Source organism: Macaca fascicularis, chromosome 18, assembly GCF_037993035.2.
Source record: "Macaca fascicularis isolate 582-1 chromosome 18, T2T-MFA8v1.1".
Taxonomy (NCBI): Eukaryota; Metazoa; Chordata; class Mammalia; order Primates; family Cercopithecidae; genus Macaca; species Macaca fascicularis.
Genome location: NC_088392.1, coordinates 75,969,377 through 75,989,194, shown reverse-complemented (window position 1 = coordinate 75,989,194; position 19,818 = coordinate 75,969,377). Strand labels below are relative to the sequence as shown.

The 19,818-nt window shown below is 41.3% G+C and overlaps 1 long non-coding RNA gene across 1 annotated transcript in view; it reads right to left on the bottom strand.

The window, feature by feature from the left end:
- Window positions 1–447: 447 nt before the first annotated feature.
- The window catches only part of LOC135968285 (uncharacterized), a 28,527-nt gene continuing 9,156 nt past the window's right edge, over window positions 448–19,818 (bottom strand). The window contains exons 2-4 of the long non-coding RNA XR_010582947.2: window positions 2,878–3,020; window positions 973–1,789; window positions 448–597 (exon numbers count right to left, since the gene is read on the bottom strand). This is a non-coding gene — a long non-coding RNA (uncharacterized lncRNA). The remainder of the gene's footprint in view (window positions 598–972; window positions 1,790–2,877; window positions 3,021–19,818) is intronic.

The window sequence follows — 19,818 nt, the reverse complement described above, 5'->3', positions numbered from 1 at the left end:
GTGCCTCTCCCTGCTAGTGTCAGGCTTGGATGTGTACAGAAGCCATTTCTGGCCTTACTGAAGTTATTAAGAAACACATTAAAGGAAAGAGAGGTGTAGGCACATCCCTAAAGTCTCCTTTCTGCATGAACAATAGTTGTCGCCCTCTTCGATCGAGTTTTCACCTGGCCACACACTTGCCACATGTCTAACCATTCAGCCCAGGCTTCCCCATCTTGTTAACAGAAATTCCATAAGAAAGGCCTGTACAGTTGCCTTCCTTGAAATTAAATCTTGACACCTACCTTGTTTAACATTACCCCAAATCTCTGTATCTGCAAGGTATATTTTATTTTATATGCTCAGAATATTTTATGTGAAAAGCGCAGCTGTCAATAGATGCATTCCCCATTTCACAACCTCTTTTTAAAATTTTCTTTTCATAGAAACAGTTTTACCAAAGTAAAATTTCTTATGAGATTCTTTTTTCTAAATTTCCACCAACATACACTTCTCCTTTCGTGACAATCTTCTAGCTGGTCCAAAGGCCACAGTGTCTGACAGTAATTCGCCGAGGTACCACATTTCAATTGCTTCAGCACATTTCAATTAGGAGACCTTTGAGGTGAGAAAGAAAAAGAAATGGAGTGGGAGTCAGGTGATGCTAAAAGAAAAACAACATGAAAGGCCAGGGTAAGGAACATCTTTGGACAATGGAAAAAGGAAAAATAAACCTCACAAGAAGTCTCAGGAAGACCTTGACTCTACCTTCAACTCAAAGTAACTTCATAAAATGCACACATGTGGGTATTCCAGAGCACTGGGTTTAAATAAAAAATTTCCCAGATCCCTAAGATTATGAGTGGACCTAATGTGAGATACTTTTTCAGAAGTTTTAGTCTAATAGTGAAGATGTAATTTATATTAGGCTTTGTGTTGGCAAAAAGAAAAAGAAAAAACGTCTTAAGCAAGAAAGGGAATTTACTGGCTTACGTAATTTGTAGTCCAGACATTGGCCTCACTTGGGTCGGCTTGAATCCTACAGTGATGTCATCAGGCCCCTGTTTCCTTCTGTCTTGCTGAGCTACTTTCTCCCTCGCTGATCCCATTCGCTGGTGGGTACTCTCCTCTTAATATCAATATATCTGCAGACTCACACACTCAGAGCATCCAGAATAAAAGAAACAATATTTCCTCTCATTAATTCTAAGTACAGTTGGCTGAATAACAGTTGCCCAAAGATACCAGGTTCTAATCCTGGAACAAGCAAATGCTACGGTATGAGGAAAAAGCGGTCTTCAAAGATGTGATTACTTTAAGATTCTTGACATGGGAGATTTAGTCTGGATATTGCAGATGTCCCCCAAATGCAATCACAAATGTCTTTATAAGAGAGAGGGAGGCCCCACACACAGAACAGGAGGAGGCAGTGTGACTATTGAGGCAGAGATAGGAGTGATGGGGCCACAAGTAAGGGAGTGCCTGCAGCCGCCAGAATTAGCAAGGAACAGCCTCTCCCTTAGAGCCTCTGGAGGGAGCGTGGCCCTCTGACAACTTGGTTTTGGCTCCATAAAACAGATTCCAGACTCCTGGGCTCCAGAAATGCAAGGGAATAATTTCAGTGACTTGACGCCACCAAGTTTGTGGTAATTTGTTGCAGCAGCCACAGGAAATTAATACACCAGGTAATGTGAATGGTGCTGGTTTGACCAACCTGAGTCACAAGGCTACTTCTGAGCCAGTCGCTGCACACTGACAAGGTGGGACTGGGTTATAGCAGGCGGAGAGGTTCCTCAAAAGGAAGGCATAACTGGAAATAGACGCAGGAGGGACGAGGGGGCCAAAAAAAACACACACAAAAAAACCTTCCTGTTTAAGAGAAAACAGAAAGGTTCAAAGTTAACATTTATACGCAAGAATATTAACGTGTTATGGCACTTGAGCTTTCGTGTCGCTGCGATGATGTCAAGCAGCATATTATCAGGAGGCACTGGGTTACTCAGGGACCACTTGCTAAGAGCAGATTTGTTTTTATTGTTGATCACTGGGACTTCTCCAAGTCTGACATGTCTCTTTTTGGAAAAGTTGTATGTTAAGATCACACATATTATTCTAATATAAATAAACATACTGTGTTATTAGGCTAGGGTAATAATTTGTATTTATTTATTTTATTTATTTATTTATTTTTTTTTTGAGACAGAGTCTCGCTCTGTCGCCCAGGCTGGAGTGCAGTGGCCGGATCTCAGCTCACTGCAAGCTCCGCCTCCCGGGTTCACGCCATTCTCCTGCCTCAGTCTCCCGAGTAGCTGGGACTACAGGCGCCCGCCACCTTGCCCGGCTAGGTTTTTTTTTTTTGTATTTTTTAGTAGAAACGGGGTTTCACCGTGTTAGCCAGGATGGTCTGGATCTCCTGACCTCGTGATCCGCCCGTCTCGGCCTCCCAAAGTGCTGGGATTACAGGCTTGAGCCACCGCGCCCGGCCAATAATTTGTATTTATTTTCCAACATTCTTCGCAATTAGGTCTAAAATAATTTATTAATAATGCTTGCTACAGTAAAAGCTATGCCAGAGTTGATGAAGTCTATAGCACTTTCCACACCTCTCCTTGGATTCTAACTCGGTGGCCTCTGAAGGCTGTGCTCCAGGATGGCTCTGCCTCTTGTGCAGGCTTTGGCCTTGGGTAACTTACACTTTCCAATGTCAGATTCTTTATGTGCAAAATGAGGATAAGTGACTTTGCAGCATTTGTTTTGAGGATTATCTTTAAAAAAAATGTGTGACAGTATCTAGCAGAGTGCCCAGCACAAAGATGCTAGAAATACTCTATTGTGAATCCATAATCCAATAAGCACAGTTTACCTCATTGTTCCCTGCATTTGTCTGTTTATGCTTACCCACACTGAAGCTCTTCCAATGGCCCGTTTCTACTTCAAAAGATCTACTTGTAACTTCCACTTGGCTCAGCACGTTGGCGAGCAGAGGAGCCTGATGTCAGGTGTGCACTGGACGTCTTAGCATGTTCTCTCCCTTTTCAAACCTTTGTAAAATGCAACATAAGATCAGTGTCAGTTCCAAGTCATGCAGGGCTAAACCTGCTTATTTATTCCAAAACTGTTTTAGATGCTAATAAGATTTCTTCAATATGACCAGGCATCACAGCCCACCTCCCCAACCTGAGATGGCTCATTTGCCTTTGTTGTGAAAGTGTCAGACTTTATTTTGAAGATTCAAATTAATAGGATCTATTAGTTAGTTCTCAGCTCTTTCATCATTTACTCTAAAAAGCTGTAGTAGGTAAGTCAGGCATAATCTCCCTTTTGGACATTTTGCTGGAGGGAAGAGGAAAGCGAGCATCGCTTGATGCATATGGAAGAGCAATCCCCAGTTAGGGGCACATCAGCCTTGTCTCTTGTTCCTGTGAGCCAGTGAGCTGCCTCTGGACCAGTCGGCAACTCAGCAGCAGCTCTGAGTTCCGAGGGGCATTTGGGAAATCTCTGGCCAGACTGGACAGGTTTGGGGGGGTTGTATTACTTCATCTTTGCCCAGGAAATTTTAGAATTCAGTTGCAGGGCTCTCAAAATTGTTTGATTGCTAGCCTTTGTTCTTTAATGAATATCTGCTTATATTCAGGGTAGCTGTCACTCCAAACATTATAAACCACATCTAAAATAAATTTTACTGGGCTTCAGGGGCTTGGGGAGATACAGAGATGAAATGCAGAGAGATGACTTTTATAGATGTAATTTAAACGTTTGCTAAAATTTAAATAAGGGAAGCTTACTATTTAATGAGGAATTTTATCCACTTTGTATATATAATTTATAGCTTGTTGCATATCACAAGATCTCACTCGTCCTACAGGAATACTTTGCATTCTGGAAATAGGTATACCAAAACCCCAAAGCATTAGAAGTAGTGGGATCATGAACAACTTTTCATTTCTTCTTTTTTCCTAGGCACGTGTCCTTAAAATTCTATATTTAACAAATGTTATGTTCATAACATGAAACATTTTGATTAATGCTTAAAAAAATTAAGAACTTTAAACAGAAACAGCAATCATGAATATGCAGCATAATGTTAGCCTTTATAGGTTAAAGCTGGAAACATTTCTAATAGCAGAAAATTGTTTAATTAAAATCTCATATCCATACAGTAGAATGCAATGATCCCTTACTTAATAAGTATATGCATTCACTTTGGGGGGAGGGAGGAAACACACTTTAAAAATTTACACAAATTTTTCTGATTATCTTGTTTTTTCATTGTTTGGTCAACAAACCGTCCATTTGACTCAATTCCAATCTTCACCAAAAACAAGTACCTTCCATCTAGGACCCAGATGGAAGGCTCACAGTATGAGAAACAAGAATGATGTTAATTAAAAGAACACCAATGTACATTATCAGGGGCCTCTTCTGAAAGTCTGACATTACTACAAACAGCCACCTTGAGACCTAGATGAAAGGGTCCTTTAAATGACGTGGAATTAATGTTGTATATATCCAGACATATTTGAAATTCACAAATTGATGTGAACATGACAGGGTAGAATTTTTGCAAGTATTTTATCTCTGAGGTTGGATAATAAAAATATGGTTCTAATAAAAAAGTAGGCAAAACTCCTTCAGAACAAAAAGTGATTGTGTCAAGCACTGTGAATGATTGTAAAATATGGGAACTCAAGATTTAGCAAAGCAGTTCCAAAGGTTAAGTCCATTTCTTGTGAATGAGTGATGCGCTCATGCGGTTACCAAGTGATCAACGTGACGAAAAGGAGAGCTCTGCTTCCACGGAGGGTTCTCCTCAGGTTGTTGTCCTCGTGGCTGGGTAGAGGAATGCCATGCTCTAGGAAAGAAGTTATCCAGTGTGGTAGGAATCCAGGACCATGACTAGAGGGACAGAATCACCTAGCCATGGTGATTAAAGTTTGCAGATAATCTAGGCTTTGTTACTTGAAGGCAGAATAGACCAAAGTGACAGATGTTTATATCCTATCTTCTTAAGTCTTCAAACACTACATATAATGAGTGAGCAGAAATGAAAAGTTACGGAGCATAAATGGAACCAATACTTAATGGAATATTTATTTTCTACGTAGCTCTGTTGTAAAAATTAAAGTTATATTAAATGTACTGACGGCAGTCAAAGTTTAATGATTATAATTTTTACTTTGCTTTAGTATAGATTTTTTTTAATGTTTCTGATAATTTTATCCCTTTTTTTGAGACAGAGTCTCTCTCTGTCACCCAGGCTGGAGTGCAGTGGCACAATCTCAGCTCACTGCAAGCTCCACCTCCCGAGTTCACGCCATTCTCCTGCCTCAGCCTCCTGAATAGCTGGGACTACAGGTGCCTGCCACCACACCCAGCTAATTTTTTGTATTTTTAGTGGAGACGGGGTTTCACTGTGTTAGCCAGGATGGTCTTGATCTCCTGACCTCAAGATCCACCCTCCTCAGCCTCCCAAAGTGCTGGGATTACAGGTGTGAGCCACGGTGTGCCCAGCCCTTATTTTATCCCATTTTTATACCAAGAAACTAAAGATAGGAATACCCATTTATGTCATTATTTTTAGATAATATACATAAAAATTACAATTAGATACATCACACACTGTATTCTTGCTTTTCCACTTGTTCTCACCTGAAAAATCTAATCAGTCATCTGTGTAACCAAGACTAGGCCTCATCATTCACCCAAAGACAGTCTGGGCCACATATCAGAAATGGAGTGTAGTTAATCTTTCTTGTTTTATCAGTGTGGTCTCTCAGCCAGCAAGCTCCTTAGGAAGGGATCTAAGTAATTCATTCACTGTGATCTTCTTAATCAAAACTAAAAGACTCAGACTTAGAGAGAATGGCACAGAATTTTTAACCCACTCTGGCTACTCTTTACATTGTTCTTACAACCTTTCTACCAACTCAGGCTCTATGCTACTTCATAAGAGCTGCAAGCCACAGAAGACATCGGATGTGACATAAAAATTCATGGTAACATGAAGAAAAATCTCCATTTGGCCGTAGTTCCAAAGAGAAGCCTCTATTTAGTTTCAAAATTAAAGGATATTAAACTTGCCTTCCCCATCTACCACATCTATAAAATACATACTTCCAGACCAGGCACAGTGGTTCATGGCTGTAATCCCAGCACTGTGGGAGGCCAAGACGGATCACTTGAGGTCAAGAGTTCAAGACCAACCTGGCAAAAGTCTGTCTCTACTAAAAATGCAAAAATTAGCCAGGTGTGATGATAAGCGCCTGTAATCCCAGGTTCTCAGGAGGCTGAGGTGGGAGAATCGCTTGGACCCAGGAGGCGGAGTTTGCAGTGAGCCGGTAACGCGCCACTGCACTCCAACCTGGGCGACAGAGTGAGACTCTTTCCCTGCCCCCTCAAAAAAGAAGACACACTTCCATATTAACTTACCTTGTATGACTTTAGGTCATATTCTTTGTTACTGAAGTAGGTCCAGAATTACAGAACTGGTCCTAGGGAGGATCTTTATTTCCTCCTGGGAACGGAGTCTAGAACTCACACAGGGGCGTCCAGCTACAGACGGACAGGAACATCTTCCAAGGCTGTTTCAGGGACGAGTAACAGAGAAGCTCACAAATCTACCACTGAGTACATCTGCTTCCTCACGCTTCGGTTTTTCTCTATTATCCACAGTCCTCTTTTCTCTCCTCTCCCACGTGACTCTAAATCAGTTTTTATATCACAGGCATAGCTAGAATTAGGCCCCATTGCTGGGGGTGCTTGTGACTGACTATCCGCTAACTAAGTGATGGCTATTTTTCATTTTTACTTTATTTGGTTTTGGTTTTGGTTTTGGTTTTTAAGACAGAGCTTCACTCTGTCACCCAGGTTGGAGTGCAGTGGCGTGATCTCAGCTCATTGCAACCTCTGCCTCCAGGGTTCAAGCGATTCTCCCGCCTCAGCCTCCCGAGTAGCTGGGATTACAGGGGCACACCACCATGCCCAGGTAATTTCTGTATTTTTAGTAGAGATGGGGTTTCGCCATGTTGGCCAAGCTGGTCTCAAACTCCTGACCTCAGGTGATCCACCCGCCTCAGCCTCCCAAAGTGCTGGGATTACAGGTGTGAGCCACCACGCCAGGCCACTCTTTTTTAATCATTTAATTTCTTCAGGGACACAGAACTTTATTTTCGTTAAAACTTTGAAATCATCAAACAAACCAAAAGACAAAATCAGAGGATTTCTCTCTTATCTTATTATTTAATGTTATTACTTTTTAGAGGAAATCACATCCATTTGATTTTTTTTTTTTTTTTTTTTTTTTTTTTTTTTTGAGACAGAGTCTCACTCTGTCACCCAGGCTGGAGTGTACTGGCACAATCTTGGCTCACTGCAAGCTCCGCCTCCTGGGTTCACGCCATTCTCCTACCTCAGCCTCCCGAGCAGCTGGGACTACAGGCGCCCGCCACCACACCCAGCTAATTTTTTGTATTTTTTTTAGTAGAGACAGGGTTTCACTGTGTTGGCCAGGGTGGTCTCGATCTCCTGACCTCGTGATCTGCCTGCCTCGGCCTCCCAAAGTGCTGGGATTACAGGCATGACCCACCGCGCCTGGCCCAGTTGATCCTTTCTTTTTAGTTCCTACTCTCTGTCTAAATACTGGGTTTTCACATAAAGATGACCACTGTAGCGGGAGACACATATATTTGTACAAATAACAGTAATTCAGAATGAAAAGTGATGTAAAAGAGCATGACTAAGCGCTATTGAACAAAAAGAAGAAGTTATAATTACTGGAGGGAGGACAGAATAAATGAGAAAGTCAAAGGGTAGGAGTTGAGGTAGGCCTTAAAGAATGGTTAGGGATATTTACATTACTATTTATCTTTGTATTTCTCTGATGTCAACATTACGTATATACAATATATATGTGTATATGCGTGACAGAATATAGTCAGATTTTAAGCGTAAAATCTGAACTGTTGTTTTCTTCTTCCCTATTTTGCTGCACTAGAGGAATGAAACGAAAAAATTTTTCCTCATCTCATGGCAGATTAAACCCTCCCTGATCTCGGGGAAAGGGTCACTAGTTTCAGGGATTGCCAATGATTCGGGCTCTTCGTACAGTGAGCCACCAGATATGCTGTGAAAGCTCACCAGGCAGGATTGGATTAGAGGGAAAAGGCCTGTGCTCTAAAGAGGGGCTGGGCACTCCCTAACTAGGAGAACACACATGCTCAGTGTTTCCAGGGCAAAGAGGACCTTCTTCCTATGCCCTGTGACTCCCTGGGGAGGTGACAGAATTCCAGAGAAGCTATATGGTATATCTAGGCAGGGATAACCACAGACTATTTTCATTAATGACACAGAGATTAGAGAGTGTATATTAACCATGTCTTTTAAAATCTGTGTTTTTAATTCTTTGACATCTTGAGGCCTTGCTGACTTATATAATAAACTCCCCTTCATATATCCATCTGTCCTGTTAGTTCTGTCCCTTTAAAGAACCCTGACTAATACACCAACCATCCAATTCGAAGTCTGCACCCCCTAACCACCTCCTTTATGGAATCTTATACTCTGGCTCACTATTCCCCTTTCCTAATCACCCCAAGGCCAGGTACAAGACAACAAGTGGCAAACTTTGTGCCCCAGAGCCCTGAAATTGTTCAAATTGGAAAATTCTTGACCTGCTTACCCTGCCTTGCTTGTTCCTTCCCACAGAAATAACAGTAAATAATAAATGCTCTTGCCCACATTCTGTCCTCACTTCCTCTGTCTCCTGATCAATCCCTCTGCTTGCTACCGTGGTCCTATGTGGGGTGCCATGCCTTCTGCTTCTAGGAGAAGCAAAATCTGGCATAATTGGAGACTTCAATATCCCATTTTTGATAATGGATAGAACAATTTGGCAGCAGATTAACAGGAAATCAAAGACTCGAGCAATATTATAAGCCAACTAGACTTACAAGATGTTGATAGGGGCCGGGTGGGTGGTTCACACCTATAATCTCAGCACTTTGGGAGGCTGAGGCGGGCAGATCACGTGGTCAGGAGATCAAGGTCATTCTGATCAACATGGTGAAACCCCGTCTCTACTAAAATACAAAAAATTAGCCAGACATGGGGGCACGTGCCTGTAGTCCCAGCTACTTGGGAGGCTGAGGCAGAGGAATCGCTTGAACCAAGAGGCAGAGGTTGCAGCGAGCCGAGATCGCGCCACTGCCCTCCAGCCTGGATGACAGAGCGAGGTTTCGTCTCAAAAAAAAAAAAGACATTAATAGGATATTCCACCCAACTACAGAGGGGTACACATTCTTTTCAAGTGCAATTGTAGGATTCTCCAAGATAGACTATGTGTTAAGCCATAAAACAAGCCTCAATAAATGTAAAAGGATTGAAATTATACCTAAAATATTTTCCAATGACAATAGAGTTATACCCAGAATCAATAAGGAAATGTGAGAAATTCACAAATGTGTGAAAATTAAATACCCTCCTTTTCTTTGAGACAGGGTCTCACTCTGTTACCCAGGCTAAATGCTGTGGCATGATCATGGCTCACTGCAACCTCCATCTCCCAGACTCAAGTGATCTTCCTACCTCAGCCTCCTAAATAGCTGGGACTACAGATGTGTGCCATCATGCCCGCTATTTTTTTAAAATTTTTTTTGTAGAGATGGAGTCTTGCTATGTTGCCCAGGCTGGTCTTGAACTATTAGATTCAAGGGATCCTCTTGTCTTGGTCTCCTAAAGTGCTGGGATTACAGGTGTGAGCCACCACCACTGGCCTAATAATACATTTCTAAATAATCAATGGGTCAAAGAAGAAATCACATGGGAAATTAATTTTCACATGGAAGAAATTAAATTTTTCATTCAATTCAAAAATTATTTGAATAAAAATTAAACCACAACATCCAAAACTTATGGCATGCAGTTCAGACAGTGCAGTGTATAAAGGGAAATTTATAGCTATAAACAAGTATATTTAATACAAAAGAAAGATCTCTAGTCAATAACTGTAACATTCACCTTAAGAAAATAGGAAAAGAGAAAACTAAACCCAACCAAGTAGAAGAAAGAAAATAATAAAGATTAAAGAACAAATGAATGAAATAGAGAATAGAAAACGATAGAGACATTAATGAAACCGAAAGTTGGCTCTTTGAAAAGATCAACAAAATTGGCTAGATCAACAAAATCTTTAGCTAGACTGACCAGGATTTTTAAAAGGGAGACTGAGAGAAAGAGAGAGACAGAGAAAGACAGAGAAAGAAGACTCAAAGTGCTAAAACCAGTAGTGAAATAGGGAGCATCACTACTCTTCTTATAGAAATAAAAAAGGATTTTAAGGAAATACTAATGAAGAACTGTATGCCAAAGGAACCATGGGGTGACTGACAATAGATGACCCAGTAGGAACCAGTATGAACAGATAATTACTGACAAGAGGGAGCCTCCTCTTATCCACACACACTTACACACCTTGACACAGTAATTTAGGTAGAATTACGTGCTGGACAGGGCTGGTGCTTAGAGGTTATATTAGGCTGAGTAACAGAAAATAAAGAATTACAATATTCCTCCTACATTTGAGACTCATACCTACTTCACTATTTTAACATATGAAAATATAGGAAACCTCAGATAATAAAATTAAGATCACTTATAATGATAACATCTAGAGAGAGAGCCATTATTACTATTATAAAGTATCTACTTCTCTCCCTACTTATATGTTGTATGTAGAAATATCAGATGTAATTTTATTTTCCAGCATTCAGCTTAATTTTCATTCTAACTCTCAGTCTACAGGTAGCAGAAACAAATCTCAGCCAATTCATGGTTTCCCCCGGGGCCTGGGCTTGCATCTAAAACTTCCGAGGAGCTTGTATGGCTTATATTCCTACCTGCCCGCTTCTCAGCTTCTGATCTATGCAGGAATCCTGACCACATGGTCTCTCCAGGTCTGATTATCTCTCAGGAACCTTGGACAGGTTGACCGTGTTGCCCTGGAGTTATGGAAAACTCTTACAGTCTACATTCTTTCGCCACAACTGTGCTGTTCTCGTGGATGGGGAAATCATGCTTTCTACTGCTGCTGGACCATGAGGAATGTGGCCTGGATTCCCCATCCAGATGTCTCTTCTGCTCCTGCAGTTATTGGGCCTGGAGGAAATCTGAGACCTTTCAGTTCTTCCAGCTTTGGTTCTGACTTGGGGACACAGGTCCCTTATGACATTAGATCTCTAAACCAGTCTAGGACTATTATCACAATTATTTTATTGTATGAAAGAAGTATCATTTATTTAACCATTCTCTTGTATATTTAGATAACATTAATCCTTTATGATCATATATTATGCAGTCTTGAATATCTTTGTAATGAAAGCTTTATCCGTGTCCATTATTAAGAGAAATTCCTAGAAGGGCAATTTATGTGTCAAAGAATATGCATATTTTTAGTCTTTTCTATATTTTGCCAAATCACCCTCCAGAAGTGTAACCAATTACCTCTCAGCAACAGTGGATAAGAATTCTTACATCCCCACACCATAGATTTAGCAATAAATTATTTACACAGGGCATAGCGTTGCTATATATTTGCACACAATGTCTGTATGCTGTTCATGACTCCATAATAAAAAATATGCTTTGATAGTTTGTAATCACTAGAGAACCGCTCATATAGCTAAGGGTTGAAATGATTCTTTTAAAGCTAAAAAATGAGAGTATTCATGAAACATGTGACTAAGAGATCACTTCTTGCCAGGGCTTCAACAGGTTAATGATCCACTTTTTTTCCTACTATTCATTGGGTACAGAATTTTTTTAAGTCTGTCATAACAATAATTGTTGACTGTGGTATGCAGAATGGCCCCCCAAAGAAGTTCACACTCAGATTTGTGGATCCTGTGAGCATGCTATATTAAATGGCAAAAGACACTTTGTGAATAAAATTAAGGCTAGAGACCTTAAAAGAGGGTGGGCCCTATTCTGTATTATCCAGGTAAGGGGAGATGAGAGATCTGAGAGTGAGAATGGTTAATGCCCTGTTGTTGGCTCTTATATGTAGACGCCCACATGCAAGAACCAGAGACACCTAGGAACTCAGTGAAGCCCCCAGCTAGCAGCCAGAAAGGATATGAGGATTTCAGTCCTACAACCATAAGGAACTGGATTTTGCCAACAGCTTGAGTGGCTTCCAAGTGGATTCTTTCCAGAGCCTCCAAATAAGAGACCAGCCAGCTAATACCTTGATTTCCACCTGTACTTCTGACCTATATAACTAAGGCAATACATTTGTGTTGTTTAGGCTTCTAAATTTGTAGTATTAGTTACCACAGTGGTAGGTAATTCTTACATTTACTGAAAAAATAAATGATAAATTATAAATTAAGTAAATGGATGAACGAATGAATTTAAAGGTGATTTCAGAGTGAAAATTATATGTTCTTTCCCAAAAGACCAGTGGAATCATAAGTACAGTTAATCCTGAAGGTCCTTAGAATATATTGTTTCACTTTGCTGATTCATGTCAGTTTTGTTCCATCTACAGCTTCTGAAGGAGACGATTACATGAGGTAGCCACCATCTCTCCTGCTGTGAGAATATTTATTATAGTCTTTAGTGTTCAGTGACTGTTTTGTGCTTGTGATTTCCCATGATTATCATTTGAAGAATGTGAACACTTCACATCAGCACACAAACTATTACTGTTCTTAACCGGTGAATTCAGAAATAATCACCTGCATACACTAAATTTTTTCCCAACAGATATTTACTAAACTCCTGCTCTGAGTGTAGTTTCCTGCTAGGTTCTGAAGCTATTACAAAAGAAATACAGATAGCTCCCAAATTAAAAACTGGTTTATGTTCTAGGTTTATTTCCAAGTTAGAAGTTTCTCACTTCGAACATATTTTCACATACAGACCATACTAAAAACATTGACTCTGTAAATAAACCAGCCCACAGAAGCCCATTTAACTCAAAAGTTACTTGAACTGATAATAAAAGAATTTAACTATATTTAAGCATGTATTTTCTATGGCAAAATAAATTCAGTTTTCCAACTTGTAATGTTAGAGCTGCAACATCCTGCCAAGAAGAACTAGTCCTTTAGCAGTGACATTAAGGATCAGAGACAACTGAAACATGGAGGAAACAGTCCTGTATTTTTAAAAATCATATGTTTGACCACCTTTTTGTCTTGTTTTTAGTTCTCTGTAGCGGGAATGCCTGTTATCCTTATGCTGGGTCATCTTGTTCTCTCTTCCATGTCTACCGCCTTCTCTCCAGTTGCTTTTACTATATCCAGATTTTCTAATTATTATTGTTAAATCTTGCCATCTGTCATCCTAAAAACTCTAATTGAGAGATAAGTGGGACTTAGCTTCACAGAGAAGTCAGTGCTCAGATCCAGAACTGAAGTTTCCTTAACTTTTCACGTATTATTATTAATAAAGGTAATGCTACTCAGTTAGAAATTATCTGGGATCTTTAAGACACACCACCCACATCCATGTAACACTTTTCTACTTGGAGACAAATTATATATGTGAACTGTTTCAATATTCAGGTTGTTAGATAATTTATGTAAAATCGTATATACAGTGAGATGATATGGTATAGATATAAACATCAGTTACACATAAGAGTTAGTGGTATAGGTAATAAATATTTCAGGAGTTAATAAAATGGGGAACTCAGTTTGTCCTCAATTCAACCATTCCATAACCCCCAAACACATGAGTGATATTCTCGCTTATAACTGTATTTCTTCCCTGTAAACGCCTCTTCTCTCATCTTTTCTGTCTCTTTATGTTTAAATCTTCTCCACTTCTATGGCCTGGCACATGCACACACTTTCTAGGAAGGCTTCGCTGGCTGCCCACCCTTAGGTAATCTGTTCTTTCTCTCATTTCCCGTAGCAGTTCATTGCTTCTTTTCTTATGACACAGAAACGTGACGCTGGATAGGTGTGTTTAGGAAAGTGCAAGGATGGACTTTGAGAAAACCAGTTGTTGAATGACTGAGCTAAGTTTAGATGTATATAAAAGAAGGAAGCAGAGAGAACATTTTAGACATGGTGAAGACGATTAGAGATCATGAACAAAGGCAGAGAGGCTGGAAGTCAGAGGCTGGCTTTCTGGACAAAGAGGGTTCCTATTGAAAATGCAGAAGGTGAAAAGGAGTTGAGGAGCAGATGGTGTAGGACCTTTCCCAATGCCTCGGGGAGGAGGAGTTTGGACTTCATCCTGAAAGCAACAGGGGGCCATCGGAATGCATTGTTAAAGTGAGCATTTAGGGAAATTAATTTGGCAGCAATATGTAAGATGGATGCAGGGAGCTTATTAAAAGGATATTTTGGTAATATGAGGATAGCAGGTATAAATTTTAAAGGCCCTATTCAAGTATGCAACAACAACATAAATAAAACCCATAACAGTTCTATAATTCATTTCTCCAGTGCTGTTTTCATTTGAGTTGCTGCAGAAAATTTAGTCTAGTCACTTCCAGGTAAAATGAGTCCAATTCTGCGTTTTCTCAGCGTTTTGAACTCCATCAATTCAAGAGGGTGTGGAGAAGGTAGGAAGGTAGGAGTGAGAGACATTCGTTTCAGCCCTCACACTGTGGTGGAGGCTGCTTCCACAGTCCCCATCTTGTTTGTCCTTTGTGTAGGACATATGAGTGTCCCCTCAGACCCAGGCTGGAGGTCATGGGAGCAAAGGCGGCCCACACGGAATCCTCCTTGGGGGAGCTTCCCTCACGCGAGCTGGGAGATACTTTGTAGGTCCTTCTCTTAAATAACCTGGGTTCCCTCTCGGAGGGCCACGGGAATTTTGACACTCCGTCAACACCACTCCAGCCCATGGGCACTAGGCAAATTGTCTCCAGCTGACCACGGGAGTGGGAGCCGCACTGCCATTTTCTCCCCCAGCTGCTTCTCCATGACTGCAGCGCGGCCGGTGCGGGTTTCTCTACACATTTCACTGTCTGCTGTCTTCCAGTCCCACTGAGTCAGAAGAACTTTCTTTTCATGGGTCTGTAAACTTAAGTAAGGGGATCTATTCTGTCCCCTCTCAGGACTCATCCTGAGGAAGCAGAAGGCAGGGCACATGCTCCCCATACACACATTTAACTCTGTCTCTTTTTCCTTGCCAAACCCTCCCCTCATTTCCCTCTTTTCCAGCTTAGAGATTCTTCTTTTTCTAGTCTGGCTAAGAGAGTCTTTCCTATGGATCCAAATCTTTCAGTATTGCCTCAAGACCAGAGAGTTTTGAATTTAAGGATCAGGCATGAGTTGCCTTTGCTGCCTTTCGTTACTTCCGCAGGGACCATGGGTGTCTCCGGTCTCCCTCTCTAATTGGGGGAAGGATCTTAGGGAACAAGTGAATTGATTTAGGTGAGCATAGGAGCAGGTGTGGGCATTTTGAAATACTTTTTTTGCCACATAATAATGATGTCCTCAGGGCCTAGTCTAGGGAGACAAAAGAATAAGAAGGAAATATACATTGGACTTGAATGGAATATTAAAAGTAAGATAGAGGTAGAGAATTTGAAGAAAGTTTTCAAGATTTTGTGCCTGAGCAAATGGGAAATGAATGATATTGAGGGGATAAAATGAGAATGAGAGAGCGACAAACTAGGTGCACTACTAAACCTGGGTGACAGCAGCACACTGAGCAACACAACACTATGAAATGGAATGTACGTTAATTTTATTAGGGATTTAAGAAAAGCAGGCTCTGGAGGAGCAATTCCCCTGATCCAGCTCACTAAGGATGGTTTGGAAATGAGCATATCCATTCATTAATGTACCCTGGGGATTGTATCTAACAGGATGACTATTAGTGGTGACCACTGGGCCACTCAGATGGGAGCTGGTGCTTGGCCAATGGTTAAATGAGGTGGTTCATCAGTGATTATAGAATAAGAGCAGACGGATGATTCGGCTGTAATTAGGGGCTGTCCAACCATAGAATAAGATGAATTGCTGTTCTTGGTCCTCAGAATATTTCTAAGATACAGAAAAGTCTTTAGAATCAGAGCATTTCCTCTGCTAGAAAGTGTGAGTACACACTGACAAATTCTACTGTACCGTTCATTTTCTATATTCTTTATCTGTCATCCCAAACCTCTGTCATTTCGTTATGACAGTTTGCAATTTCTTAAATTACTGCTAATCTTCCACTAGTTACATTTTAAATTGACAACTTCCCTTTTAAGGAAGCATACTAGACCCCTTGGTGACACTTAGAAAGCACCCTCAAATTGCTAGCAATATGCTTGTGAATCATCTCTTGGGTGGCTTATTTCCTGGGATGATTTCTGCAGATGGCTAATTTTACCCATTTTATGTTGATTTCTGTTAGCGCTAACCCCTAAGCATGGCAATATCGGATTGTCCTGATTTTAGCTTATACATTTTTGTTGTTGCTATTCCTTAGCTTTCCCTTCTAAATTTTCATCTTTCTGGCATCTTCTGGAATTTAAAAGGAAGGTAATGGGGTAGAGTTGAATTCCATTTGGGATATATTGAGAATTTGATGTGTATTCCATATTGAGCTAATTAGAATAAAAATATATGAACTGTAGAGACTTGAAGGGGTCAATACATAATAGTTTTTTCTTTCCTTTCCTAGTTTTTGTCTTCCCCAAAGAGGAATTAAGACCTAGACATGGGGAAGATGGAGGTGAAAAGAAAAAGCTTTATTACTCTGTCCCAAGTGCTTAGAACAGTGCCTGGAACATAACAGGTACTTAATAAATATTTAGTGGATGAACAAATGTGTAAAAGCTGGATTGGGCCAGGCACACGGTGGCTCACGCCTGTAATCCCAGCACTTTGGGAGGCCGAGGTGGGTGGATCATTTGAGGTCAAGAGTTCAAGACCAGCCTGGCCAATGTGGTGAAACCCTATCTCTACTAAAAATACAAAAACTTAGCCAGGTGTGGTGGTGGGCACCTGGAATTCCAGCTACTCAGGAGGCTGAGGCAGGAGAATTGCTTGAACCTGGGATGCGGAGGTTGCAGTGAGCCAAGATCGCACCACTGCACTCCAGCCCAGGTGACAGAGTGAAACTCCATCTTAAAAAAAAAAAAAAAAAAAAGCTGGATTAAAGAACATAGCTTAATGTAAAATCTAATTGACTTCCTAATAATTTACTCCAGAATTAAACTCACCCATCCCCTCCCGGGCAGACCTGGACAGCCCCAGACCTCATCTGTGCTGCTGACAGAGCAGAGGAGAGCTCCCCTAGCAGGCAGCTAGGTTTCTTCCTCGCAATGGGAGGAGCAGTGAGAAGGTGGAGAGTGGCTGGGAACATTATTCTGAGGGGAACCCCCTCATGGAACAGGAGAGCGAGGGATGAATTCTCCTTTATAACAGTCCCAGATTTTGGCTCTTTTAAATCGTGGAAACGAGTTGTTGAATGTGTAATCAAACAGAAACTGCCCAACACTGGGGAATATAGGAAAAGACTTAAACAGATAAGTTTTTCTCTTTTTTTTTTTTTTTTTTTTTGAGATGGAGTCTTGCTCTGTCGCCCAGGCTGGAGTGCAGTGGCGCGATTTCGGCTCACTGCAAGCTCCGCCTCCCAGGTTCACGTCATTCTCCTGCCTCAGCCTCCCGAGTAGCTTGGACTACAGGTGCCGCCACCACACCCGGCTAATTTTTTGTATCTTTAGTAGAGACGGGGTTTCACCGTGTGAGCCAGGATGGTCTCCATCTCCTGACCTTGTGATCTGCCCGCCTCGGCCTCCCAAAGTGCTGGGATTACAGGCGTGAGCCACCGCTCCAGGCTCTCCATTTTTTAAATTGTGGTAAAATACATGTAATATAAAATTCACCATCATCTTAACCATTCTTTTTTTTTTTTTTTTTTTGAGACAGAGCCTGTCATTCAGGTTGGAGTGTGGTGGTGCGATCTCCACTCACTGCAATCTTCGCCTCCAGGGTTCAAATGGTTCTCCTGCCTCAGCCTCCCAAGTAGCTGGAATTACTGGCGTGCACCACCACGCCTGGCTAACTTTTTGTATTTTTATTAGAGACGGGGTTTCACCATGTTGGCCAGGCTGGTCTGGAACTCCTGGCCTTGAGTGATCCACCTGCCTTGGACTCCCAAAGTGCTGGGATTACAAGAGTGAGGCACTGCACCCAGCCACCATTCTTAAGTATATAGTTCAGGCCGGGCGCGGTGGCTCACGCCTGTAATCCCAGCACTTTGGGAGGCCGAGGCAGACGGATCACGAGGTCAGGAGATGGAGACCATCCTGGCTAACACGGTGAAATCCCATCTCTACTAAAAATATAAAAAATTAGCCGGGCGTGGTGGCAGCGCCTGTAGGCCCACCTATTGGGGAGGCTGAGACAGGAGAATGGCCTGAACCCGGGAGGCGGAGCTTGCAGTGAGCTGAGATCCCGCCACTGCACTCCAGCCTGGGTGACAGAGCGAGACCCCATCTCAAAAAAAAAAGTATATAGTTCAGTGCTGTTAAGTACATTTATTTCGTTTTGCAACCATCACCACCATTCATCTCCAGAACTCTTTTCATACTGCACGTCTGAAACTATATACTCATTTGATAATAACTTCCTATTTCTCCCTGCCCCCACTCCCTGCAACCACCATCCTACTTTCTGTCTTTAAGAATTTAACTATGAGAGAAGGAGATTTTTAAAAATCAGCATTATCACAAATAAATGCTGGATTGGAAGACAAAGCTTAGATGTGCGGACACAATAAACTTCTTAGCTCTGAGTAACTCTTCAGAATTAAGTTCACTCTACTATGTCCCAACCACAGATTCCTCCCATCCCATCTACTTCTCCCACCCAGGCTGCTGGAAGCTTGGGTGGAGTTAGACCCCTCTCTGAGCAGGCAGACCTTGAGGAGGTGCCCAGAAAGACCTGCCCCATCTCCAGGAGGATGTGACAACTCTTTATAGGAAGGAGGAAATGGGGTGGACATGGGAGAGGCCAGGAGTCTTCCTCTGATGGAAAGCCCTTCATGGGATCATAAGGTCAAAGAATTTCAGAAAATGTGGAAAAACGGCCCAGAAATTTAATCTTCCTCTCACACTAATCACTGTCCAACCCCAAAACAGGAAATCCAAAGCTATGACAATTCGGGAGGACGATGGCAATTAGCTGGAGGTTATATCACTGTAGCGTCGAGTTTATCCACCTAAAATTAAAAATAAAAGAAACTGCCTTACAAGTTTATTACAGACAACTTTCATATATGTTTGCCTCTAAGTTGATTTTTTTTTTTTTTTTGGTATTACAGAAAGAGTGGGTAAAAATTCTACAATCACAGGCTAAACAGACTATTATCCCCAAGAAATCACTTTGCCAACCCAAAGTGAATCATTGGCCTGTGTAAGCTGCTGTCTAGATAAACGATGTTAAGACGTTTCCAAAACTCTGAGACAGAACTGGGAGAGGGAGAGGGGATGAGCCAAGTAGCTTTGTCTTTCACTATTAGAACTTGTAGGCGTTTCTTTCCTAACAATAATGGTTCCTGTTTTGTCTCAGAGTAACAGACATCCAAAATGCTTCCTAGCGCTTCTTTTCTCTCAAAGTTGTTCAAAATTTTGGTTGAAGCTGAAGCCAACAAAAGATGTACTAGTAAAGGGCACTTGGTGTGGTCCTACGAAGCAGAGAACATCAATGAGGCATTTTCACCACAAGAAGCATTGTCTCTGTTTTATTAAACATCCTGCTTCTATTACCAACACACTGAAAACAGCAGATAATGCAGGCATTTGGGTTTTGGTTAACTTGAAATGGCTGTGAATTATTTTTTCTGAACACCTTCTTAAAGATTTTTTATACTTGCATAAGTTAGAAT